Source organism: Gorilla gorilla, chromosome 22 (genome assembly GCF_029281585.2).
Source record: "Gorilla gorilla gorilla isolate KB3781 chromosome 22, NHGRI_mGorGor1-v2.1_pri, whole genome shotgun sequence".
Lineage (NCBI taxonomy): Eukaryota > Metazoa > Chordata > Mammalia > Primates > Hominidae > Gorilla > Gorilla gorilla.
This window is the reverse complement of record NC_073246.2, coordinates 15,479,359-15,499,740: the sequence shown is the minus strand read 5'-3', so window position 1 is coordinate 15,499,740 and position 20,382 is coordinate 15,479,359.

Here is a 20,382-nt window from a genome sequence, read left to right as displayed (position 1 = left end):
TTAAATATTTTTCAACACAGAATGTTTTGGATTGAACATAATGTTTTGTATTGTATTTATAGCCAGCAAATATTGTAAAATTTGAATATACCATACTGAGATACAGGTTGAACATCCTAGATTTTTAAAATTGGTAATTCTGAATGCTCAGTTTAAAACTTTTGAGTATTGAAGTGATGCTCAAACAAAATGCTGAGTAAAATGCTTAAAGTATTTCAGATTTGGGATGCTCAAACAGAATAATGCAAATATTTCAAAATCCATAAAACCCTAAAATCCAAAACACTTCTGTTCCTTAGCATTTCAGATTAAGGATACTTATCCTATATTAATTTTCAAACCGTTTGGCTAATTTCAGATCAATTCGCTAATTATTTGCAATTTAAAACAATGCCAATATTTGTACACAAAACTTACCTATGTAGTGCCTAAGATGAAGAATAAGCCTAACTGGGTTTGAAATCAGGCAAATCTCTTTCAATAGCTGTGCAAACTTGAGCAAATTATCTCTCTGAGTCCAGTTTCTTTACTCATCCACATAATAGGATAATAATGGTACCCACCCATTTGATTGTTGTGAAGATCAACTTAATTTTTATATATCTTTGGTATGTCAATTAGGACCATTCCTGGTGGATAGTACATTCTCAGTGTGTATGTGTGTGTGTATGTGTATGTTTATGTGTGTATGCATGTGTGTGAACATTGCTTAGAATTTTAATTTATATATATGTTTACATATGTAAACAATGCTTGTCGAATAGTAAGTCCTTATTTGACTGAAAAATGGAAATATAAAGCAACTGTTAATAATGGACCCATAAGCCCTGGGTGGTGGCCTACGCCTGTAATCCCAGCACTTTGGGAGGATGAGGTGGGTGGATCACCTGAGGTTAGGAGTTTGAGACCAGCCTGGCCAGCATAGTGAAACCCAGTCTCTATTAAAACTACAAAAATTTAGCTGGGCGTGGTGGTGGGCACCTGTAATCCCAACTGCTAGGGAGGCTGCAGCAGGAGAATCACTTGAACCCGGCAGGTGGAGGTTGCAGTGAGCCGAGATCACACCATTGCACTCCAGCCTGGGAAACAAGATCAAAACTCCGTCTTAAGTGATGATACTACTACTATTAATAATAACAACATATCCATAAAAAGGTCACTGCTGAAATTCATATGAAGAAAAATGCATAAACCAAGGCAGTGGTCATCAAAGCAGCATGAAGTACATCAGGAAAGAGACTTATTTTTTCTTTTCTGAAATTGGACACAACTTAAGAACCATAAAATCACACAAAGTTATATTCAATGCTTATTCTTTACTTCAATGAATGAAGTGAATTCATTTTCTAGTTCTTTTCTAGTTTTCAACAAAGCTTTCAGATGTCTGAAACTAGCCAGAATCTTGTCAACAATTTCCAAAATCAGATTCTGAAATTTGATGTTGTTTGCAAAATTCCTTCACCAAGATTCCCAAGAAAGGAAAATGATAGGAGTGAAGTTCGGGAGAGAGGACATAATAAAAACATAAAATTGAAGAATTTGTTCTTGATCATTGTGGAAATAGGAGAATACCATATTTTATACATATTAATTATACTTGTCTCTAACGACAGAAAGAAATGTGAAGAAATACTATGAACACCCCAAAGTTAGACAGCCTAGGTGAAATGGACTGTACACCTCAAAATTAGATAACCTAGATGAAATGGACAAATTTTTAGCCACGCATAAATTACCTAATGTGATTCAAGAAGAAGAAGAAATTCTTAACAGACCTATAACAAGTACGGAGAATAGACTGGCAATCAAAACTCCTCCTCAACAACAACAAAAGCCCAGTATCAGATGTTTCACTTGTGAATTCTGTCAAACATGTAAAAAAGAATAAACACCAATTCATCTTAAATTCTTCCAAAAAATAGAAGAAGGAGCATTTCTTAAGTCGTTACATGAGACAAGCATTATCCTTACACCAAAATCAGATGGAGAAATCCAAAGAACAGAAAGTTACAGACCAATATTTCCTATGAATACAAGTAGAAAAAAAGTAATTAATAAAGCATTCCAATGTATAATATTATCTCAAAGAATAAAATACCTAGGAACAAATTTGAACAAGGAAGTGAGACTTGTACACTGAAAACTACAAAACATTGCTAAAAAAGTTAAAGAAGACCTACATAAATGAAAATATTGGGAGACTTAGTATTGTTATGTTTCTAATTCTACCCAAAGTGATCTACAAGTTCAAAGCAATTCTTATCAAAATTCCAACAGCACCTTTGCAGAAATGAAAAAGCCAGTCCTCAAACTCATATGGAGTTGCAAAGGGATCTGAATACTCCAAACAATGCTGAAAAAGAAAATAACAAAATGAAAGGATTCACACTTCCCAACTACTGCAAAGCTAGATGGTCAAATCAGTATGGCCCTGGCAAATGGATAAACATACAAGCCAATAGAATTAAATAGAGAGTCCAGAAATAAACCCGTACATCTATGGAACACTGATTTTTAATAAGAGCACCAAGTGTATTCTATGGGGAAAAGAACAGTCTTATCAACAATGATGTGGGACAACCGTATTTCTACATTTAAAAGAATACAATTTGGTCTGCGTTTTATGCCATATAACAAATTACTTCACATGATTCATTGACCCAATATAAGAGCTAAACTTATAGCATGCTTAGAAGAAAACATGAGTAAATCTACATGATTTTTAAATTTGGCATTTAATCTATTTTTGTGTAAAACTAAAACAATGAGCAACAAAAGAAAAGTTAGACAAATTGAAATTCATCAAAATTTAAATATATTGTTTATCAAAGGACATTATAAAGAAAGTGAAATAACGTATAGAAGTGGATAAAATATTTGCAAATTATATATCTAATAGGGGTTTAATAATCAGAATCTACAACGAAGACCTACAACTCAACAATAGAAATGCATACAACCATCCGGGCGCGGTGGCTCAAGCCTGGAATCCCAGCACTTTGAGAGGCCGAGGCGTGTGAATCACTTGAGGTCGGAAGATTGAGATGAGCCTGGCAAACGTGGTGAAACTCCATCTCTACTAAAAGTACAAAAATTTGTCGGGCGAAGTGGTGGGTATCTGTAATCCCAGCTACTTGGGAGGCTGAGGCAGGAGAATCGCTTAAACCTGGAAGGCGGAGGTTACAGTGAGCCAAGATCGCACTATTGCACTCCAGACTGGGCGACAAGAGCGAAACTCCGTCTGAATAGGTGTTTCTCAAATAAGTTATACAAATGACTAATAAGCACACAAAAAAGATGTCCAACATTTTTAACCATTAGGGAAATTCAAATAAAAGCCACAATGAGTTGTTACTTCGTATCTACCAGGATAATTATATAATTTTTTAAAAAGAAAAATAATAAATCTTGGTGAGAATGTGGAGATATTGTAACCCTCAGACATTGATGATGGGAATGTAAAATAGTGCAGATGCTGTAGAAAAGTTTGGCAGTTTTCCAAGATGTTAATGATAGAACTCCCATATGACCCAGCAACTTCTCTCTTAGGTATATGACCAAAAGAATGGAAAACAAAATCTCACGCAGGTACTTGTATACCAATATTTATTATTCATAATTGTCAAACGGTGAAAGCAACCCAAGTAACTATCCACAGATGAATGGATAAACAATATATTCTATATAACTGCAATAAAATATTATTCAGCAATAGAAATAAATGTTCTGATGCATGCTAAAACATGGATTAACCTTGAAAACATTATGCTGAGTGAAATGAGCCAGACATAAAAGTATTAATATTGTATTATTCCACCTATATAAAATATATATTATGGGGACATAAAATAGAGGAGAGGCTACCATAGGCCGGGGTGAAAGCAAATGAAGGGAAACGTTGAAAAATAAAAGAACAAATTGAAAGAACTCACACTACCCAATTACTACAAAGCCAGGTAATCAAATCAGTATGATCCTGGCACATGGACAAACATACAGGCCAATGGAATAAAATTGAGAGTTCAGAAATAAACCTATACATCTATGGAAAATCGATTTTTAACAAGAGCACTCACCTTGCTTAATGAGTTTCTATCTGAGTTGAGAATTTCTCCCTGGGATGATAAAAAGTTTTGCAAATAATGATGATGGTTGCATAGCATTGCGAATGTAATCGACACCACTAAATGATATATGTAAAATAATTAAGATATCAAATTTTATTTTATGTGCATTATAACCCAAGGAAAAAAAATAAAAAGGAAATAAAAGAGAATGTATGAAATATAGATTTTAATTGATCAATATGCCATTCCAAGTAGTTTTGATTTTATCCTGTTGAATTTATCCTGGTTATTTTTAATTATATCATCATAATTACATTTAATAAAAATATTACAAAAATTAAAAATTTAGAGATTGGCAGAATGGATAAAAGTATGGTTAACTACATGCTCTCTAAAAGAGATACTTTATATTCAAAGACACAATACGTTGAAATTAAAGTGAAGGAAGGGGATATACCATGAGTAGCCAAAATAGAGCTAGATATACTAATACAGACACATATATTTTAAGACAAAATTTGTTACTGAAGTCAAAGACATTATAAAATGATGAGTGATTCAACTCATCAGGAAGTTATAACAATTATAAATGTATATATGCCTAGCTACAGAAATCAGAAACAAAATAAACAATCTAACAATGCACCTTAAGGAACTAGAAAAGCAAGAATAAACAAAACCCAAAGTGAGTAAATGAAAACAAATGATAAAAATCTTAGCAGAAATGAATAAAAATTAGACTAAAAATAGCACAGAAGATCAATTTAAAAAAGTTGTTTTTTGAAAAGACAAATTCAACAAACCTTTAGCCAGAATAAGAAAGAGAGAAGACCTAAATAAAATCAGAAACCAAAAAAGGAGTCATAAAAACTGAGACCACAGAAATACAAATAATCATTAGAGACTATTATAAACATCTATAAATTAATAAATTGAAAACTTAGAAGAAATGAATAAATTCCTGAACCCATGCAACCTACAAGTTTGAACCATGAAGAAATAGAAAACCTCAAAAAACCAATAGTGAATAATATTATTATGAGTACCTTTATTATGATTGAAGTCATAATAAAAATTTTCCCATCAAAGGAAGACCTTATGGCTTTATTGTTGAATTCTACCAAATATTTAACAAAAAGATTATACCAATTCTTCTCAAACTCTTTTAAAAAATTGAAGTAGAGTGAGTACTTCCCAACTCCTTCTACCAGGCCAACATTATTTTGATACCCAAACCAGACAAGGACACACAAAAAGAGAATACTACAGAGCAGTATCACTGATAAACATAGACGCAAAAATCTTCAACGAAATACTAGCAAAGAAATTTCAACAACACATTAAAAAGATCTTACACCATAATCAACTGGTATTCATTCCAGGGATGCAAGGATGGCTCAACATATACAAATCAATAATTACATTAGTAAGCAAGAACAAAAAACATATAATCATTTAAATAAATGCTAAAAAAAATTCAGTGAAATTCCACATCTCTTTAAGATAAAATCCCTCCACAAACTGGGTATAGAATGAGCATACTTAAGAATAATAAGAGCCATATATAGCAAACGACAACTAGCGTCTTACTCAATGGAGAAAAATGGAAAGCCTTTCCTCTGGGATCTGGAGCAAGACTAGGATGCCTACTTTCACCACTTTTATTCAACATAGTACTGAAAGTCTTAGCAAGAGCAATTAAGCAAGAGAATTAAAGAGTATTCCAAATTGGAAAGGAAGAAGCTGAATTATCCTTGTTTGCAGATGACATAATGTTATACTTGAAAAAGACCCTGAAGATGCCATGAAAAAACTCTTAGAACAGATAAATGAATGCAGTAAAGTTGCAAGATGGAAAATAAACATACAAAAATCAGTAGCATTTATATATGCCAACAGAGAATGATCTGAAAAAGAAATTAAAAAATTACCATTTACAACAGCTACAGAGAATATGAAACACCTAGGAATCAATTTAACCAAAGAAGTAAAAGATGTATACAAGAAAAACTGTAAAACATTGATGAAAGAAATTGAAGAGGACAGAAAAAAGGAAAACTATTCCATACTCATTAATTAGAAAAATTAATTTGATTCATATAACAATATTACCCAAAACAATTTATAAATCCATTTCACTATCCAAATCCTATCAAATCCTATCCATTTGATAGGGATCAAAATACTCATGTTTCTCACATAAATAGAAAGCAAATCCTGAAACTGATATAGAACCACAAAAAACCCAGTAGCCAAAGCAATCCTGAGCAAAATGAACAAAGCTTGGAGACATCACAGTATATGACTTCCAAATTTACTACAACGCTATAGTAACCAAATCAACATGATCCTGGCATAAAAACAGAAACATTGGCTGGGTGCGGTGGCTCATGCCTGTAATCCCAGCACTTTGGGAGGCTGAAGTGGGTGGATCACAAGGTCAGGAGTTTGAGACCAGCCTGGCCAACAGTGTGAAACCCTGTCTCTACTAAAGATAACAAAAATTAGTGTGGTGGTGCACACCTGTAATCCCAGCTACTAGGGAGTTTGAGGCAGGAGAATCTCTTGAACCTGGGAGGTGGAGGTTGCAGTGAGCTGAGATCACACCATTGCACTCCAACCTGGGCGACAGGGCGAGACTCCATCTCAAAAACAAACAAACAAACAAACAAACAAACAAAACCAGAAACATAGACTAATGAAAGATCATAGAGAACCCAGATGTAAATCACACATTTACAACATTTACGCAAATGAGCCAATTCATTTTTGACAAGGATGCTAGAAATACACAATGGGAAAAGGACAGTCTCTATAATAAACGGTGCTAGGAAACCAGATAACCATATGCAGAAGAATGAAACTAACCCCTTATTTCTTACCATATACAAAAATCAAATCAAAATGACTTAAAGACTTAAATCTAAGATATAAAACTATGACACTAGAAGTATACTTTTGGGAAGCACTCCAGGACATTGGTCTGGGCAAAGATTATTTTTAAGACCTCAAAATCACAGGCAAAAGCAAAAGCAGATAAATGGGATTACATTAAGCTAAAAAGCTTCTGTCTAGCAAACAAGACCATCACCAAACTGAAGATACAGGCCATGGAGTTGAATAATGTATTTGCAAACTGTCAATCTGACAAGGAATTAGTAACCAGAGTATATGAGACGCTTAAACAGTCCAATAGAAAAGAAATCTGATTAAGAACTGGGCAAAAGATTAAATAGACATTTCTCCCCAGGAAACATGCAAATGGCAAATAGGTGTATGAAAAAGGTTTAACATGACGGATCATCAGAAAAATGCAGATCAAAACAATGAGATATTCTCTAACCCTAGTTAGAGAATTTCTTTTTTTCAAAAAGAAAAAATAAGAGATACTGCTGAGGATGTAGATAAAGAAGGATGCTCATTTACTGTTCGTGGGACTATAAATTAGTACAGCCACTTACAGTTCTTACCAAACTTCCACCTTTTTTGTTTGTTTTTTGAATAAACACTTTGTGGATTCCTCAAAGCATTTGGCTAATTTTTCAAGTTCTAAAAATGTTGACCCTGATTATTTTTGCCAGTTTTTAAAATTGCCTTTATGGAGGAAGTAATTTGCTGATGCCCTCACTCCATCATTTTCATTGATACCATTCCTTTATCTTTTGCATTGGAGTAGAATTTAATATCACCTGAAATGAAAATATTTTCATCAGCACTTGATAATAAGTGCCAATTATAAGATAAAAATAAGATTTCTTTTACATTATTTAAATCCAAGTTAGGGTCAAGAACCAGCAATTTCACTGCTGACTATGTATCTAAAATAAAGGAAATCAATACATCAGAGAAATATCTGTGCTCTCATGTCTATTGCAGTACTATTTGCAATAGTCAAGATATGGAATCAATCTAATCACCCATAAAAAGATGAAAGAATGAAGACAATGTGGTATATACACTCAATAAAATATTATTCAATCTTAAAAAAGAATAAAATCCTGCCATTTGCAGCAACATGGACAGAAATGGAGGTCATTACGTTAAGTGAAATCAGCCAGACACAGAGACGAATGTCATATGTTCGCACTCATAAATGTGAGCTAAAAAAGTGGATCTCATGAAGATAGAGAGTAGATTGGTGGTTTACCAGAGGCCAGGAAAGATAGAGGGTGAAGAGTAACAAAGAGAGGTTGATTAGTGGGTACAAATACTTAGTTTGGTAGAAGAAATAAGATCTACTCTTTGAGAGATAAGGAGAGTGACTATCGTTTACTCTAAATGTGTATAAATCCTCTATTGTGTATCAAAAAAATCAAAAAATAAAAAATAAGTTAAAAAACATAAAGCAAAAATACACAGAAACGATAGAGAAATAAACAATTTGACAACAATAGTTGGAGGTTTCAGTACGTCACTCTCAGTTGTAGATGGAACAACTAAGCAGAAGATTACAAGGATCAATCTTAAAAACAAACTAGAACTAAAAGACACCCATGGAACAACCATACCTGGAACATTCTTAGACCATCCATTGGCTTACAAAACAAGGCACAATAAATGTAAATGACTGAGATAATACAATGTATGTTCTTTGGCCCAAATGGGATGAGATTTGAAATCAATTACAGAAGGAAATTTGGAAAAATCCCAAATATGTGAAAATTAATAAACTCCCTAAATAACAAACGAATCGAAGAATAAGTTAAAGAAAAATGGGAAAATATTGTGAGATTAAAAAAATAGAAACAAAGCATACCAAAACTTAGAGGATAAGGATAAAATAGTACTTAGAGGAAAAAGTATAACTGCCAATGTCCATATTTTTAAAAATCCAAATCAATAATATGATTATCTTCAGAAACTAGAAAAAGAGCAAATTCTAGTCAAAAAAGCAGAAGGAAGGAGATAATAAAAATTAGAGTAGAAATAAATAAAATAAAGATTAGAAAAGTTATAGAGAAAACCAGTGAAATAAAAGATGTGTAATTCTTTAAGTAGGTCAACAAATAATGACAAAACTTTAGATAGATGAAATAGGAAAACAAAGAACAAAGACTCAAATTACCAAAATCAGAATGAAGAGGAATAGCAGCACTAACGAATTTTCAGGTACCTAAAAATGGTGTATGTCCACAAATTATATAACCTAGATGAAATTAACTCCTCAAAGACATAATCTAATTTAAATGACTCAAGAATAAATACAAAATCTAAATAAACCAATAACAATTAAAGAAATTGTATTTGTAATAAAATTATTTTCACAAAGGGTAGTCCAAGCCCAGATGGCTTCATTGGTGAGTTCTACCAAATGTTTATGAAATGGTAATATCAATCCTTCACAAACTATTCAAAAATAAAATTAAATTAAAAGGTAGAACAAGCACTTCCCAACTTATTCTGTGAGGCCAAAATTACCTTAATACCAAAACCAAACAAAGCCATCATAGGAAAATAAACTACACACTAAAATACCTTATGAATATAAATGCAAGATTTCTAAACAAAATATTAGCAAACTACATCCAGCAATATATAGAAAAGAACTGATTATTTTCCATGAACAAGGATTTGTCCCGGGAATACAAGCTTGTTTTAACATTCAAAAATAAGTCAGGGTAAAATACCATCCTTATACAATAAAGGACAAAAAAATACATGATAGATACAGAAAAAGCATTTGACAAAATCACACACTATTTAAAACAAAAAAGTAAAAAAAAAAAAAAAAAAAACCCAGGAAGCTGGTTATAGAAGGCAACTAGCTCAACCAAATAAATGTTATTTACAAAAGCCCCAAGCCAACATTATACTTAATAGTGAAGACTGAATGATTTACCCCCAAGTTCAGGACAGATGGATATTCTCACAGTGACTGCGCAACATTGTACTGAAGGATCTGGCCCGGACAATTTGGCAAGAAAAAGAAATAAAAGTCATCCAGATTGGAAAAGAAAAAATACAACCATCTCTATTAGCAGATAACATAATATTGGACATGGAAAATTCTAATGAATCTGCATAAAAACCTCTTAAATCTAAGAAATGAATTCAGTAAGACTGCCAGGTATGAGATGACTACCCCAAAAGCAGCTGTATTTCTATACACTTTCAATGAAAAATTCAAAAATTAAGAAAACAACTCCATTTAAAATAACATCTACAATTTAAAATCACTTAGGAATAAATTTAACAAAAGAATCAAAGTCATGTACACTAAAAACTAAAAACTGTTGTTGAAAGAAACTAAATAAAAGGTAAGCCACCTGATGGTTATGTGTAAGAAAATTAATATTATTAAAATGGTAAAATTTTCAAAATAATCTACAGATTCAGTACATTCTCTATCAAAATCCAAGTTTCCTTTTTCAAAATTGACAAGGTGATATTTAAATTCAAAAGTAATGTAAGGGACCAAGAATGGCCAAAATCATCTTGAAAAAGGTTGAAGTTGGAAGACTCTGACTTCCTGATTTGAAATTTACTGTAAAACTACATTAATCAAGGCATTGTAGGATTGGCACAAAGATAGATTATATATATATATATATAAAAGGTTGCCCAGACAATGCACTGGAGAAAGAAGTCTTTTCAACAGAAGACCCTTCTAAAATTTGGGGATAATGTGGTCCTTCTTAGAGGCACTTGATACCTCAACCATATCCCATGATGGTGAACAAAGTTTCCCTGGCCTTGTGAAGGGTGGACAGAAACAAGCCGTGAAGCAGGCCTAGAATGGTATCCAAGAATCCTTCGGCATAGGCAGTCTTCCTTTGTTTGTCATTTATATCCAGGTTACAGATATTTTTCTTGTGTTTCTGTAAACTATGAGAACATGTATCACACTATCTAGATTCCTACCTGTATACTCTATTTATATTGATGTATTTCTGAATTTACCACCCTCCTATGGGAATGTGATCTCTCGAAGGAAGGGACCAAGGGAATCTTGCTCAACATTTTGTACTATTCACCTAATATGCTTAGCATGTCACAGTTGATAGCAAAGTATTTGCTTGTTGACTGATCAATGAATTTTAAAAATCCATACATCAACTCATATTTCTCTAAAAATGAATTACTGATCAGCCATTATAAGAAAGAAAAGAAAGAGAAAGCAAGCAAGCAAGCAAGCAAGAAAGGAAGAAAGAAAGGAAGAAAAAAAGGAAGGAAGGAAGGGAGGAAAGAAGAAATAAATAAATAAAGGAAAGAAAGAAAGAAAAAGAAACAGAAAGAAAGAAAAAAGAAAGAAAAAGGAAAAGAAAGAAAGAAAAAGAAAGAAAGAAAAGAAAGGAAGGAAGGAAGGGGGAGGGAGGGAGGGAAGGAAAGAAGAAAGAGTGAGTCAGACAAGGAGATGTGAGTTAGCTTTGTAAATATCCATAATCCATTTTTAACTATAACTAAGAAATCACGTTGCCCAAGGCCTTGGGAGTCCACTCCTTGTACCAGTATGCCTTGGATGTCGGACACGAAATCAAAAGAGATTATTTTGGAGCTTTAAGTTTTAATGACTGCCTTGCTGGGATTCAAACTTGTTTGGGGCCTGTATCTTCTTTCTCTTGGTCAATTTCTCCCTTTTTGAACAGGAATGCTTACCCAATTCCTGTACCTCCATTGTATCTTGGAAGTAAATAACCTGTTTTTTATTTTACAGGATCGTAGATGAAGGGACTTGCCTTGTCTCAGACAGGACTTGGGACTTTTGAGTCAATGCTGGAAACAGTTAAGAATTTAAGGGACTGTTGGGAAGGCATGATACCATTTTGAAATGTCAAAAGGGCATGAGATTTGCGAAGGGCCAGAGCAGAATGATATACTTTTCAGAATGATGTCCCCCAAATATCATGTTGAATTGTAATCCCCAGTGCTGGGGTGAGGTCTTGTGGGAGGTGTTTGGATCATGGAGGCAGATCTCTCATGACTTGGTACTTACTTCATGATAGTGAGTTCTCATGGGATCTAGTCCTTCAAAAGTGTGTGGCACCTCCTCTGCTCACTCTCCTTCTTGCTCCTGCTTTTACCATGTGACGTGCCAGCTCTCCCTTTACCTTCTGCCATGATTGGAAGCTTCCTGAGGCCTTCCCAGAAGCAGATGCCAGTATGCTGCCTGTACCACCTGCAGAACTGTGAGTCAATACAACCTCCTTTCTTTTTTTTTTTTCCTTTTTTTTTTATTATACTTTAAGTTTTAGGGTACATGTGCACATTGTGCAGGTTAGTTACATATGTATACATGTGCCATGCTGGTGCGCTGCACCCACTAACCAACCTCCTTTCTTATAAACTACCCATTCTCAGATGTTTCTTTACAGCATGCAAGAATGGCCTAATACACAGTTTAATGAGGATGCTGTATTTTGCAAATATATTTGTTTCCCCACAAATCACCTGATGTGTTTTGATCAGATAGCTCTTCTAATTAATATTAGAGGATATAATTTATAGAAATTAATATATTTCTGAAATTTTTGTTCTGTAAAACTATTAATAATATGTAGTTTGGTATAATTATAAAATATAAGCTAAGTTTTTGAAAATTTATTCACAATTTTGACAGTGAAATAAACACAAGTATGTTGGTAGCAACATTATTAAAATTTAATTTATTTTTTTAAATGGTAATATGTGCATTGAGAAGAAAAGTAAAAGACCATAAGAGAATACAAAGTAAAAATCAAAATTCTTTTACCTTTCTCCTCCAGCCAACCAAGGAATCAACCAACAGAAACAGCTCTGTGTTTGTAGGTTTGAATATGTGTTATATGCACTTATAAATTCTTCCAGAGAAACTCTATACATGTAACAGAAGCTTTTTACACAAATGTTTGCACTTAGCACACATTGTTCTGAAATTTGCTTCACCTCACCTCCCCACACCCCCATGAGTTGAATGCTATATATTAGAAAACCTTATGTTTTTATGTAACACTATAGTATAATGTTATTTCATTATTATTTGAAATTATACATAAATTATAATTTTCATTGAATGGATATTATGGAGCTAATTAACACAAATTACTTTTAATTTTCTTATTTAGTGTTGTCATTTATAGCAAAATTCTAGTAATATTATTTTAATAGTCTTCTGAAAATGTACTTCCCAAACAGGTATTAACATAATGTCTTGCTATTGCATTGAAAATGTGTCTAAATAACTTGCATTGTTATTGTCTGTAAATAATTGCAGTTATTGTCTCTAAATAACTTGAAATTCTGTATATTGTGCTTTCCTTATCTTGAAATGTTTAAAAATAAATTGGTTTTTATTTACTTGCATAAATATATTAATTTTTCTAAATACTATATTTATATTTTACCTACTTTCACTGAAGTATGTAAACACTCTCAAAGAAGTGTCTGGGAATTTTTATTTGCTGATTTATTTATTATTTTTATGTTCTCCTACTTTCTTCTCTTCTTGATTTTGAAATCCTAAAATCCCTTAATTAAACTCATTTATTTCCTTTAATTATACCTTCCTTGTCTCATCAAAACATATTCCTTAATTTTGCCTTAAAAAGTTATGCACAAAATGAGTTTCCTTGAAAATCAAAAAGCCTCAAACAGTAAAACAAATACAAATAAGCATACTGTTCACCATTTATAGTTCTGATGGAAGGGAAAAGGTCAGAGGAATTGGAAAACATGAAACTAGCACATTTCCAGGCTAAAACGTGTCTAAGGATTGTGTCAGGTCTCCTATTCCATTTATAAGTGGAAAGCATGTTTTAGTTCCACACAATACTGAGTAGAAGCTTCAAAGTACAGATGTGCTGAGGAACAAATGCATGCTTGTTACTTTTAAATCACTTGTATATATTCTAATGTTCTTTGTCCTCTTGGAGTCTCCAACTCAGATTAATATTTTATTACAGCAGTTACTGTTTTTAAAATGGACAGCCTGACTTAATCTCAATTTGTTAACAGTGATTTAAATGAAATATATTTGAATAATTAATATTAAGTATTCACGGTATATAAAAGACTAGTAAGCTAGGTTAACTTTGCTTCATAAAAATGAAGTGATTGAAGTAAATGTACATGATGAGCTATATTTCTTGAATGCCTTTATACTTGTATTTGTTAATTTGTTGGAAAGAAACCTGCACATTTACGAAGGTTTCACTATGTGGCTAAAGAATTGTATACTTTTCAACCACAGTGCACTCTTTTTTTTTGTTATTAAAGAAGAAGCCTCAATTTAAACAAAAATGGAGATTTGCTTGTTAGATGATTGTTTTTAAGAATAATTGTGCTTTGTTTCTACATGCAGAAGCTGATTTTAAATACTTATTGAATTAAAAAGAAAAAAGTATGCAAAATTATAAAAATTTTGGCCAGTATTTTTACTGCTTAAATAGTGTAAATCATTTTTAAAAGTCATTAATTTGCCTATTAGGAATAATCAATGGATGTTACACAGCATCTTTCTGTCTCTATTAAGAAAGATTTTAGCCTGTTGCGGTGGCTCACGCCTGTAATCCCAGCACTTTGGGAGGCTGAGGTGGGCGGATCACAAGGTCAGAAGATTGAGACCATCCTGGCTAACACTGTGAAAACCCATCTCTACTAAAAATACAAAAAAATTAGCCAGGCGTGGTGGTGGGCGCCTGTAGTCCCAGCTACCTGGGAGGCTGAGGCAGGAGAATGGCATGAACCCAGGAGGCAGAGCTTGCAGTGAGCCGAGATCGCGCCACTGCACTGCAGCCTGGGCAACAGAGCCAGACTCCATCTCAAAAAAAAAGAAGAAAGAAAGAAAGTTTTTTGACACAAACAAAGCACTTAATATTTGAAATATTTGAAAATATTTGAAATTAAGATATTTCACTTAAAATCAAATAATAAAATGTGAATCTGCCAAAGAAAATATTTTGTTTGTCTATATTGTGTTAAGACATACTGTCAACTTTTCGAATGCATAGTATAGTATTGTTAACTATAGGCACGATGTTACGCAGTAGATCTCCAGGTCTTATTTATCTTGCATAATTGAAACTTTGTACACATTAAGTAGCAACCTCTCATTTCCTTTCTCCACAGTCCTTGATAACCACTATTCTGCTCTGTTTCCGAGTTTGATGATTTTAGATATTTCGTATAAATGGAGTCAAGCAGCATTTGTCCTTCTGTGACTGGCTTGTTTCACTTAGCATAATGTCCTTCAGGTTAATCCATTTTGTCACCTATAACAGGATTTCTTTTTTTGTAAGTCTGTATAATATTCCATTGCACATGCAGACACATTTTCTTTATCCATTTATCTATTGATGGAGATTTAGGTTGTTTTTGTATCCTGGCTCATGTGAATAATGCTACAGTGAACAGGGGAGTGCAGATACTTATTCAAGATCTTGGTTTTAATTATTATATATACCCCAAACTGGGAATGCTGGATCACATGGTAATTCTATTTTTATTTTTTTGAGAGACCTTCTTAATGTTTTCTGCAGCAGTTGCAGCATTTTATATTCCCACCAACAGTACAGAAATGTTCCAACTTCTCTATATCCTTATCAATGCATTTTTTAAAAATAATAGCCATCTTAACAGGTTTGAGGTGAAAATACTGTGGTTTTGATTTTCATTGCCCTGCTGATTAGTGATGATTATCATATTTTTCATATACCTGTTGGCTATTTGTATGGTTTTTTTTTTGGCTAAATGTCTATTCAAGTCCTTCTTTTTTTTAATTATTGCATTGTAGTTCATATATTTTACATATTAACATCTAACAGATACATGGTTTGGAAAAACATACATTTTCCCTGAGTTCATATGTTGCCTTGTCACTCTGTTGATTGGTTCCTTTGCTGTGCACAAGCTTTTTAGTTTAATGTAGTTCTGCTTGTCTATGTTTGTTTTGGTTGCCTGTGCTTTTGCTATTACATTCAAGAAATCATTGCCAACACCAATATCATAAAGTATTTTTTCTATATTTTTTCTAGGAGTTTTACAGTTTCAGGTCTTACATTACAAAATTTAATCCATGTGGAGTTGATGTTTTTTGTAAAGTGTAAGATAAGGATCCAATTTCATTGTTTGCATGAGGTTATTCAGTTTTTCCAATAACATGTGTTGAAGAGATTATCCATTTCCCATTTTGTATTTTTGTCCCACTTGTCAAAATTCAAGTATATGTGACAGTACATAACAATATATGTATGGATTTATTTGTGTACTCTCTATTCTGTTTCATTGGTGTATCTGTCTGCTTTATGCTACTATTATGCTGTTTTAATTATTGTAGCTTTGTAATGTATTTTGAAACCCGGTAGTGTTATGCCTTCATCTTTGTTCTTCTTTCACAAGATTGCTATGGCTACTCAGGGTCTTTTGTGGTTCCATATGAATTTTATAATTGTTTTCAATTTTTGTAAAAACTTGCCATTGGGATTTTCATAGGGATGTTATTGAATCTATACCCTGTTTTAGATAGTATGGACATTTTAACATGAAGTTTTATTCAATGTTTACTCTCATCTCAGTGAATGAGAACTGGAAAAGAAAATTTAAAACAGAGCAGCATTTATTCTACTGGTTTTGATGATTTCTGTTTTTCAGATTCATTTGGAAGTGGTTGAGTGGGTGACTGAAGAATCTCAGTGGAATTTTTAAGCCTACCAAAAAAAACAGCTTTACTGGGTCAAAAATTACTCAGGGTAAGTCAGAGATATGACTCTAAACTTATTTAAAGATCCCACTGTAATTTCCAGCCACCCACTACAAAATCAGCCAGTGAGGCAGAAATCATCAAAACTATTTGAGTAAGTGCCATTCTGCATTCTCTTTTCAATTTTCTTTTCTAGTTCATTTTCTAGTTCAATGAATGAGTGAAATAATTTACGAATCCTTATCTTTTACACTAGTTCATTGGTATTTAAAACCAATAGGATTAAGTGATGCCCCTTTGTTGGTGGCCAAAGATGAAATCTGGAATTAAAGATATTTTTACCTTTCCTCCACCATTCAGGGACCAATGAAAATTATAGATAATCTGGGATAAATCTCTCATAACATTACTATTTGATTATGCATTACAAGCTTCCCCTGCTTTTCTCTCTCTCTGTCTCTCTGACACACACACACACACAAACACACACACACACACACACGCATTCTTTCCTAATCAGCAATCAGTGTCTTAACACAATAAAAACTGTTCTTCTTTTCATGGTCTTTAGTTCTAATGCAGAAAGGTTTAACAATATGTATAGAGAGTATTTCTTTCTCGAAAAAATGTGGCAGCATTTTTTATGATGTTGATATAGTTACCTATTTTAGAAATGTTAAGACCAGTCTTGATATAGATGTGAAATAGTAGTTAAATAATATAATAAACATATATATCCATGAATGTATTTCCTCAGGAATGTTAATAATAGAACATTTACCCTGGAACATTGGATAGATAACTCTGCGATAAAGATCATTAGACATTCGGCTGCAATGATCTTTGCCTACCTAGAGAATTTGTTCAAATGCTTATGTATGCATCTGTAGAAGATCCTGCAATGTTGCTAAACTGTTCAAACCCAAGGTGACCAGTACATTTCCCACTAAGTGAAAAATACTGAACTGGATGATGACTCAGATTTTCTCTCAATCTTAAGTCTCTATCATTTAAAATAAGTCTGGGTGTCTAGGGTTATGAGATCAAATTGTGTTTCTTTGTCACTGGAAATCCCCACTTCAAACCTTAAGAACAAGCCATTCAAAAGCTTGCACTGAGGCAACACACTTAATAGGAAAGCATGACTTCATTTTGGCATGATTCGTCTTCAAATCAGGTCAGTGATTCAGATTTGAATGAGTGGATTGTTCATGGGCACCGGATCAAATTAGACTTTCATTTATTTTAAGAAATTCATTAGACCAATTATGACAACCACAGAGGGATGTCTTATGACTGAGAAGTGCAAATTATAAGAACAATAATATCCATTGTTAAGTGTGAGATGAAAATTTCTGTGTAGCTTGCTCATTAAAATCTGCTTCCTTTTACAGAAATGATTTTTATGTAATGTAGATGGCAGGTAAAAAACACTGAACCAAAACATAATTACTGAGTTTATAACATTCTGGTAAATGCAAATCATTTATAAAATAAAATCAGGTCAGAAAATTTAAAGGAAACTGAAAATACCAAATTTCTTTTTTAGCATTATGTTATATATTGTGGAAATACACTAATTAGGTTTCAAATAAATAGAAACAAGAATCAAATTATTATATAATTGGCATTTTTATAGCCACACACTTACATTTTAGATAAAAATACTAAACACTTTATGAAAAAGTGATTGGGATTTGGAGTCTGATTCATTTATATCTGACTCCATCACTGTTTTTCTTTGGGCAGCTTCCATAGATTATGGTCATCTTAATTTAATCATTGGTGGAACAGAGGCAATTGTGCTTATTTTTTTAACAATTCAATTAAAAATGATATGTGTGAAGTGTGAAGTATTTTGCATACTATGTATTCTCTTTAAACAGTTAATTTAATATCATATAACATAATTAGGCACAATTTTAGAGAAAAATAATTGACATTCTTTTTCATTTTTTTTTTTTGCCAAACCTTTTGAAATACAGCAATGCAAAGGTACACTACTCACAAAACAACTTTTCATTTGTTGTGGTTCACCATTCCCTTGTAACTTAACTCTCTCCTTCCATGAAAAGCAAAGAATACAAAAGGATTTTAACAAACAATATTAGTATTAGCTTCCTTAGAGTTTATATTTTGTTATGACTGAAATGTTCCATTCCAGCAGAAATATTTAATAATTTTTTTCAGACTGAAAAACAACCTACTAACAAATCTGCAGCCCTCTCAGGAGTGTTATATAGTTTCAGAAATTTTTTTAAAATTTGGTTTAGCAATTCATGTTTTTTCATGCTTATCACATCCAAGCTACTGAGACAACTAGAAAAAGAGACTTTTGAGTGGCCTCATTATTTTCCCTTAGCTAGTATGTCAGATTATGGAAATGGCCTGATACTTGGCTGGAATTAAACTATCTAATAAAAAATATACATTACTATACATATTTCTCAATTCTGGTGACATTAGTGAAAATGTTTGTACAAACAGCTCTTGTAGTACAATTATATTGTATATATTTGAATTGAATAATCTCGTAATCTGATTACTAGGTTTGTAAATCTGATTTCTATGTTTTGTTTTATCATGAAGAAGAAAAACTAAACAGCCAATAACTATAAAAGTTCAAGTTACTGAATGAGGTAGCATTGGCTTCTCACAAATACTATTCTGTGATTGAGATCATATCATTCTGTCAAGACTACATTTATAAAATCATCAAAATTTATATAAATATTTTATTAATATTAATCTAAAGGAGGCTTCACAATTAAAGAACAATATGACCTCAATCACAGATTCAAAGGGATTGAACTGCCATCAGCTTAAAGTTTTCTGAAACTAATTAAAATTAGAGCTTTGTTGAGGAGGATGATAATGATTGATGATGATCATGATAGAATTGTTAGACGGGCCACATATAAAAAGAAAAAAAGTTAAACAGAGACTATTTGTGCTCCTTTTACAACTGTAGACGACTGTTCAACTTCCTTTTCCTTAATGTGCTGTTTATGAGTGAGTCAATAACAGCCGTCACTGATTTCTGAGTCCTTTACAACTAACAAAGAAGCTGTGGTTTTCATTGATCATACCCTTGGGTAAGCCTGTGAAATTGGAAAGTTGTTTAAAAAAATTCAGTAACACCAAAAACTGCATAAGTAGCCAAGGCTATAATCAGAAATCACATTTGCATGCAGGTTTCTCTACTGGATTAACTTGTCAAGGCTGTACTAAAAACCAACCTACACACTCATGGATCTTTTCATAGGAACTGAATAATATCTTTAAACAAACTAGACTCAGCATCCCTGTTGTACCTTAGAACTTTGTCTAATTACTTGTAGCAAAAGAAGACAAGGTGGGACAGACCAGAGGATCAAGATCCTACACTCGGCTGGGCACTGTGGCTCATGCCTGTGATCTCAGTGCTTTGGAAGGCTGAGGTGGGTTGGATGGCTCGAGGCCAGGAGTTCATGACCAGCCTAGGCAAAATGGGGAAACCTTCTCTACAAAACAGTTCAAAAGTTAGCCAGGCATGATGGTGTGTACCTGTAGTCCCAGCTACTTGGGAGGCTGTTGGGATGATTAGTCTGGGAGTAGGAGGTCAAGGCTGCAGTGAGCCATTATCATGCCACTGTGTTCCAGCATGGGCAAGGAAGTGAAACCCTGTCTCAAAAAAAGAAGAAAGACCCTACACCCTGTAGA